The following is an 8,292-nucleotide window of genomic DNA, read 5'->3' on the forward strand; positions in this document are numbered from 1 at the left end:
CTGAAATTTAAGAGAATGTTGCTGCATGAGGCCCAATGACAATTACATTCAGATAACATTAGTACATTTTTCATTAACAGTTTATTGTTGTAATATATTAAATATTTGTGAATGATGGGTTATGGTTAGGGGATATGTTTAGTGTAGAGGGTGGCATTAGCAGGAAGGGTCAGCGGGGTAAAGGAATAATTCTCTGGAGGACTGTATGTCACCAAAAAAATGAGTAAGCAGTTGGCAGGAGTGGATGGATTTGCAGTTATGGCAAAAGAAAGGAGATGAGTAGGCAGATGGGAAAATTGGTTGCCTCGAAGCAGCTGGGTGAAAAGGCAGAAAAAAGCTCACTTTATTTTGAAAAGCAGCCAAAACCGCTTACTGACAGGTAAGTGTGGTTGTTCTCCAGTACATGAGTCATTCTATCTGTTCTTTCAGTTCCCTTCCCCTCTGCGACCCTTCTGATTTATTACGCACACACTTTCCTCTGAACCCCGACGCTACCGCGCAGTTGCAGCCCACAACCTCAAAGATTGATTTGAACCCGCGCCCTCGATAACTTGGCTCTCACAGATTGATCTCGACAGGTTGTGCTTGTGTTTTTGTTCCTATGCAAAGAGGTGTGTGTGGGTGCTGGCCTCAAGACTGCAGTTGTTCCCAATCGTTTTCCATATGGGAGCCCTTTTCGATTATTGAGTAAACTGGGATGACATGCAGTGACATATTTTATGGATATTTCATATTTTATTCAATACATAATAATACCAGTACAGAACATCTGACAAACTGCAGGAAATGTGTTGTTTTGTTTAAAATGAGTGATTTGGATGAATTTTGAGGAGATTATTTCCTGTGATATTTTTAAGAACTTTTAAAACAATTCTGTATTAAGCTTACTGCGTTTGCATTAATGCATTTTTATCTCTGCAGTAGTTTTGGCTTTGAGAGTTAAAATATAGATTTTGAGCCTGTACATTTTAACTGTGAGCCAGTGTTTGTGTGTGTGTGTGTGTGTGTGTGTGTGTGTGGCAGGGCCTGGAGTTTTTCTGTTTGTGTTGACGCTGATGTGTTTCTGTTGAGAGAGAAGCTCTCCTCCTGGACTGATGAGTTTTAATGTGTCCTTTGCCAGGCTGTACAGCAGCCTCCCACACAGTTCTCCACAGACACAATAAAGGCTTAAAAGGAAGCAAAGTAGCTTTAGCTTAACAGTTCATTTTTACCTCCATTTTCATTAAAATGGCTGAATGAAAAAAAATTTAAATTGCAAGTATTTCCTACCCAGCAAAAGTGTACATTTAAAATGCAGTCTAGTATTTTAATGTTATTAGAGCAACAATGAGTCGATTAGTTGTCAATTACTAAATTAATTGGCAAAATTATTGAAAGAATAATCAATAAGGAAAATAATCTTTAGCTACAGCCAGAAATGTTGAATTTTGAAATATATCATTAATTTAGATTTTACTCTTATGTAAAAACAAAGGCAGTGTTTTTTAATACAACTCTCTAAAATCTAACCTGAACAATCTCTATCATGTTGGTCATCACAGCCACACATCTTCCTGTATTGTAATTTAAAATATGGAGCACCACGCCAGACTCGTTAAAACTCAAGAAGATGACCTGTGCAGCCATTCTTCCCTCTTATGTTTTGGATGCCGACGTTGGGGGGGGGGACTGCCAGGAACGGACGATCCTGACGGAGTTATTAGCTGAGAGAGAAGTTTTAATTTATCTACAATTTTCCCTAAACTGTATGAACTGTTTTCACTGTGTCACTATCCAACATGCCCGTAGACATTACACCAATTAGAGACTGCAGATGGAACAGATATCTGCTGCCTTCAGATGGATGTAAAGAAAAAGGCCATCAGCATACTAACTGTTGTAGATTGCAGAGCTCATCAATTCAATTTTTATTAATTCAATTTTATTCTGTCTGACTGGCATTAAAGGTCCAGTGTGTAATATTTAGGAGGATCTATTGTCAGAAATGGACTATAATATTCATAGGTATGTTTTCATTAGTGTATAACCACCAGTATATAGGAATTGTTGTGTTTTTGTTCCTGTAGAATGAGCCGATTTTATCTACAGACACTGATGATAACCCCACATGTTGACCGACCATGTTTCTACAGTAGCCCATAACAGAATAACCAAACAGTGGCTCTAGAAAGGGTCTATCATGTGTTTTTTCAAGTTTTGGAGCTACTGTAGTTTCTCGTACACACTTCACAACCCATTCTCGTTCCCAGGTTGTCAAATACTGATGCGATCCTTAAACTGAAAAATAATGTAAATTTCAGAATTATACTAATTCCCACAGGTGTCCCAACTTGTCTTGATTATTTACAACCCCCTCTGTCTGCAAAAAAGTAGTGTTGGAACACACTGTGGTACCACACCCTCATGAGCATTATTTGAACAGTATTGTACTGCAGAAAGTAGTGTGTTGCTATAAAAATGGCGAGAAAAAGGCAATTAACAATGGAAGAGAGACAGACCATCATAACACTTTAAAATGTAAGTCTTTCCTACAGAGAAATTGTGAAGAAAGTCAAGGTGTTAGTGGGTACAGTCTCCCTTACCATTGAAAACTGGGAAACTCTGACAGGAAGAGGTCTGGCAGACTGATAGCCACAACAGAATCAGAATCACGTTTTCGAGGGCCGTCCCACATGAATAAGATTTTTTCGAATCCGGATAAATATTTTATCATATCGCCTCGCGTCCAGACGGATACAGCGTTTTCGGGGTGTGAAAATGGTATTTTTTGAAAACGGGTCCAGAGTGGGAAAATCCGAAATCGCCAGATTACCCGAGTCGCTGGATGGCGAAACTGATTTTTTCCGAAACAATGACGTATTAGCCCGGCCTCTCTAGCCTTTAACCTCAGCCGCCCCGCCAGACGACCATGATTCCTCTTCTCGTTTAATGAACTGTATGATGTAAACAGCGCGTGACCTTTATATGCATGCTCCATGGCTTCTCTTCCGGTTTTAGTGTATTGGTGTGGCGGTGTCACAGCGCCACATACAGGCCTGGCATATGTACTACAGCGTTTTGGGTCGTTTTCAGTGAATCCGTGTGGACACAGATATTTCTGGAAACGACGCTGTGTTTACGGAGATTTTTTTCGAAACGACATCGTACTGCGTGAGGCCGTGTATTTGTGTGGACAGCCTCTAAGTGTCTTTATCCACAGCCAAAAAAGTCAAGTGTGGGGTTAAACCTGTGTGTGTGTCAGGGTGGTGGGCATGTGTAGGTAAACAGTGTATTATGTTTTCATCAAAGTTACACACCACTCTGATACATCAAATAAATGCAAAGGTCTTCTGGTTCAAAAATTCATATTATATAAAAATGTGTGTTGCGTAACATACGAAAATCTATCGTTTTGTAAATGTAATTTCCCCATACAGACATCACCACCTCTAGAAAAAAGAAGAAATCTGTTAAAGGAGAACTTCTCCTGCTGGTACCATCTGACACTTCTGAGAAAATACTTTTTTGAAATTTTGAAATATTGGAAGTTGAATGACCCAGGTGTCTCTAACTGTCAAACTGCACTGCAAGCACAAGGGATAGCTTCTTCTCATCTATAGCTTCTTTCACCTCATTTTCCTCCCAAACTCTGACTAAAAAAGTTTCTGTTTTTTTTTTTTCAGTTGAGTCAGATGAGTTCAGGTTGGGGGTGTTTGGTCTTTCTCTGCCCTCTAGGTCCTGGGCTCTTCTATGACTTTTCTTGAACCTAAATATTATTTTCATTTGTTTAAGTCACCTTTAGATATGTTGAAGCACAGGCCTTCCTCTCCACTACCTCTACAGGATAATATTTATGCTCTCTTCAGCCAGGAGCTCAGTGGCAGTGGTGGAAAAAATACTAAAATCCTATAGTTTAAATATCACTACCACAATGTAGCGCTTTTTCAAATTATGCAAATGGTGTTAAATTGGTCAAAAGCAAACAATGTTCATTTTGAAGAATTGTAGCTTTCAGTGTTAGATTAATGATGCAATAACCTGTAAAATGCATTTTAGTGTTGTTGGTCTAACTACTCTGCTATTGGGTAGTTTAAATTTTAATAGTGTATAATATTTTATGAGGTTATCATGTATGCATAAAACATCTGTCTTTAGCAAAATACCTGCAGGCATTATTTCCTTCTAAATGTAGTGGAGCCAAAGTAAAATATCACAACATAAAAAGTCATGTAAATTTCCAGACATGAAAAATGTTAATTAATTACAGTAAATGTGTGTTTTCCTTTTTTCTTCCTGCTCAGGTGTGTGATGCTTTGACAACTTTTAGGTTGGTGGTCCCAGTCAAGTCAATCTCATTACACACTGTCATGTCATGTCAGTAATGATTCAAACCCACAACACAACCGTTTTTGATTAAAACAATTTTGAAAAAAATAAAGTAATCAATCCTGAAGTTAATTTTTCATTCCACAAATCAAAGAATGATACACTGCTTGCATCAGCAAGCACACTTAATAATAATAATAATTAATCTTAAAATGTGTACATATCAGTGTCAATATGCAAGAAGCTCAGTAATTTAGTACTTAAATCACAACAACAAAAGTCACAAAAATCCCTATGCTCTCTTCTTTTGATCAAGAAAAATTAACGCCAAAAAACAACACTATATTTATTTATTTGATCTTCTTTTGAGTCTACATTTACAGCTGAAAAATCAATAAAATCTCCAAATATTCAGTTCATCAAATAAATATACATGGACTCAATTTTCAAGTTATCAAAATGTTTCCACCCTTCAGTTCTTGAAATATTAAACAGTTTTTAAAGCAGTAAAAATCCCTCAAAAGAAGAGAAACTAAAAACCTGAAATGCATCATTGGCTATAGCCCAGTCAGTTAAATCAGACTGTCAGACAGGCATTCAAGTTGTTCCCTTCTGCTGGTGGTGTGGTTGATGATGTAAGGTAAGATCATTAGTAAGTTAACCAGAAAATTAACTTCTGGCAACACTTTTCTAACTTTGTTTTCTATAATGCATATGAGCTCACATCTTATGTCTATACACTCATCTCTGCCATATTAAAAATATCAGGGAGTAACACATAGAGTTGAAGTCTATGAATAGAGTCATGTCTATGAATGGAGAGACTGTCGGTAATTGAAGGTGTGTCATTTGTATGGTTAATTCTAGCATTTCCACAACATGCACCATTAGTGTTCACCCATGGGCTCAGTGCTTAATTAAAAAAAAACATTTTCTCTCCCTTTCCCATAATGATAACTGCAGCCTGGCTGAGGACTGAAACACAGCTGATCTATTTTGTTTGTTGCCTCGGCAGCCACTTAAAGCATCTGTCTGAACTGGACTCTCCTGCACTGGTTATCTTGTCCCCAAATGACCAACAGGTGCCTATGAAAAGCACCAAGAGTGTGACAAACCAGCTGGTTCTCAAGGTGTTGACTCGAGTCTCCAGCTGCAAAGTGGCCCCGCAGGGTGTCGGGATGGAAAGACTCAGATTAACAGACCTGCGTCTCTGTCATAATGGCCGCTGGCTGCTGAGGTCAGAACATTGCTTTCCACAAACCTCCTCAGGGTCACACTTAGTAGTAAAAAAGAAAAATTGAAAATGAATCTTTTTAATACATCCAATCCCTCTTATGATTTATTCAATGTCCCTTTTTTACATCATTTTGCTTTTATGACTGGGGATTGAGGTCATCGGGCAATAGATGGTCTGAATGACTTAATGACTGATCTGTGAAAAGGAAGCAATGAAATACTAAACTCCTCAGTCTATAAAACACTAGTATTTAAGACTTTTTCTGTTGTAAAATTAAGTGGAATTCTAATTAAAATGTAGAGGACCAACTGTACATCAATCTAAAAATATCAAGAATTAAGCATGCTGGTGGGGAGCAGCACCTGAATGGGCACCAGAACCGGAACCAGCTAATAGGACTGCTAGCTGCATGATTAACTGAGATAACTAGCTAATTGCAGCTACATTTAGTGGCTGAAGTAAGCTCTATCAACAGGTAAAGCATTCTGTCGATCAGAAAACTCACCACAAAATCACCCAGTTAAGGCATAGCAAAAAGGCATAGCCAAAAAATTTAATATTTTCTCCATAAAATATGATCCAGTGTCACCAAAAATCTGTGAATAAAGTTGTTGTGTTTTTATACAGATAATCAGTAAGGCCCGGCCTCCAGAAACACTCCACTATCTATCTATCACTTTTCCAACCTAATTCTTGTCTTGTCTTGCAGTGTAACAGGATAAACAGTAAATTCATCAAAGTCAGTGCCCACTATCTCTGGTTTCATCAAAATCTGTGAATAAAGTTATAAAGTTGTGTTTTTCTACAGTAAGGTCCGGATGGTTTTTGTGTGGACAAGCTGTGTGGCTTACTGAGATAACGGAGAAGCCTCTTGCATGTGCTCTTGTGGAGATCTGACATTTTGTAGGTGGCTGGGTACAGAAAGGCAATCATAATGTAGAACTGAGTTTTAAATTTTGAGTTTCGTTCAATAGAGTCGTGATGCATCAGAGAATCAGTCCCCCAACCCCACCCTTAGTGGCCAGTACAACTTTCAACAGAAGAATTTCATCAAGCCAAAGACATGTTTGCAATCTTGGTTTCAGCTTGAAAGAAATTAATTTAAGTGAAACTGATATCAATATGAAATGTGGGCCAGTACCCTCAATGCTTCTACAATTAATTAACACATTAATTATCTGTGCTGGGATTAAATTATCATGTGCTAATGAATCTAGCTCACTTTTAGCAAGCAATGTTTATCTCTGCCAGTAGACAAAGTAATACACAAAGACAGCAATCGCATGGGACATTTGGCTTCTGTCACATTCACACTACATACCGTATTGTAAGATCCAATTGTTGATGGTGTGTTTCCAAACCTTTTGAATCAGCCTGGGCAAATTTTATTAGATGATAAAGTCCATCAGTGGATGGTGTTGGTCTGATCTCCATCAAAAGTTCAACTCTTTTAACATTTTATGACAGTTTATGTAGTGTTGCTTTCACCAAGTGTACTCAAGTCAATTATCCATAAATGCACACATTTCATAGACATAGAAATAGACTATATGTGCTTTCATATTTCACAAATGCTTATACCAGACACTCCATACATATTTACTCTAGCACACAGCTCACTTCTTCAGCTTGTCTTTATTGTTTGCCAGGCAATCTACAGCTACAGAGTAATGTAGTGAGACCATGTTTCAGTGCTGTCATATAGTAGTATAGTCATATGTTCCATGGACAGATGTCATCCCTGGTGGTTTTATTCTTATTTTGCTTCTTTTACTGTCTGAAAGTGTAGCACTAGCTGATGGAACAATTCAAATTGCACTTCTTGGGTGCAAGTGGGGGATCGGAGGCAAAATATTCTGTTTGTAATATATCTCCAGTATTAAGAAATTGACGATTGTACGTAGGCCCCCTCTATTGACTGGTCTCTACTTATCACAGACACAAAAAATAAACTTTTGATTTTGCTTTTTGTTTTTTTCCACAAAACAGACTTGATCTTACACATACACTTACATATAGATGGATGATTTGATGCCCTCCATTGTGCACTCTGCCTGCAATCCTGTCTGTGTCATTTCATGGTCCTACAGACAGAAGGCAACAAAGTCATGAACTGCACACTGCTTTGTGTGATAGGAGAACAACAGTGTCAATTATTTACACACTATTAAGAAAAACTAGATAAATACTGCAGCTGCTGTGTCAGCATATACGCTATTGACATTATGTCTTACTAGTGAAGTCAGTCTTCCTAATGTCCACGGTCTGTTCTCTAATGTACATAATGACCTGCATTCAGGACTTAATTAAGACATATTGCAAAGAAGGTAATCTCAGGCATCAGGCAAATCACGTTGTGTCTGAAATGGCCGTTACATTGCTTTTTTAAAAAGGCCTACTTGTGTTTTCTCCCTTGAAATCACAATGGAGTAATTTATACATTACACAGTGCAAGGATACTTTCAAGAACATATAGTAAGTTCGATGTGATTTTCATGATTTTCATTTCAACATGACTCAATCATTACAAGAAAAGCAAAAAGCACCTATCAGCACTCTTTTCTCTCTTTTTTGCAATTTGCCCTGGTTGTTGCCATGATTATCTCAGGGAGAACATAATCCAAGCCTGTTATAGTAGGATGAATTTTACATTTTTAATGTGTACATTACACCCATCAGCAATAACATTATGAGAACTGACAGGTGAAGTAAATAACACTGATTATCTGGTTATCATGGCACCTGTCAGG

This window comes from Morone saxatilis, unplaced genomic scaffold (genome assembly GCF_004916995.1).
Source record: "Morone saxatilis isolate NCDOM2014 unplaced genomic scaffold, NCSU_SB_2.0 Contig9, whole genome shotgun sequence".
Lineage (NCBI taxonomy): Eukaryota > Metazoa > Chordata > Actinopteri > Moronidae > Morone > Morone saxatilis.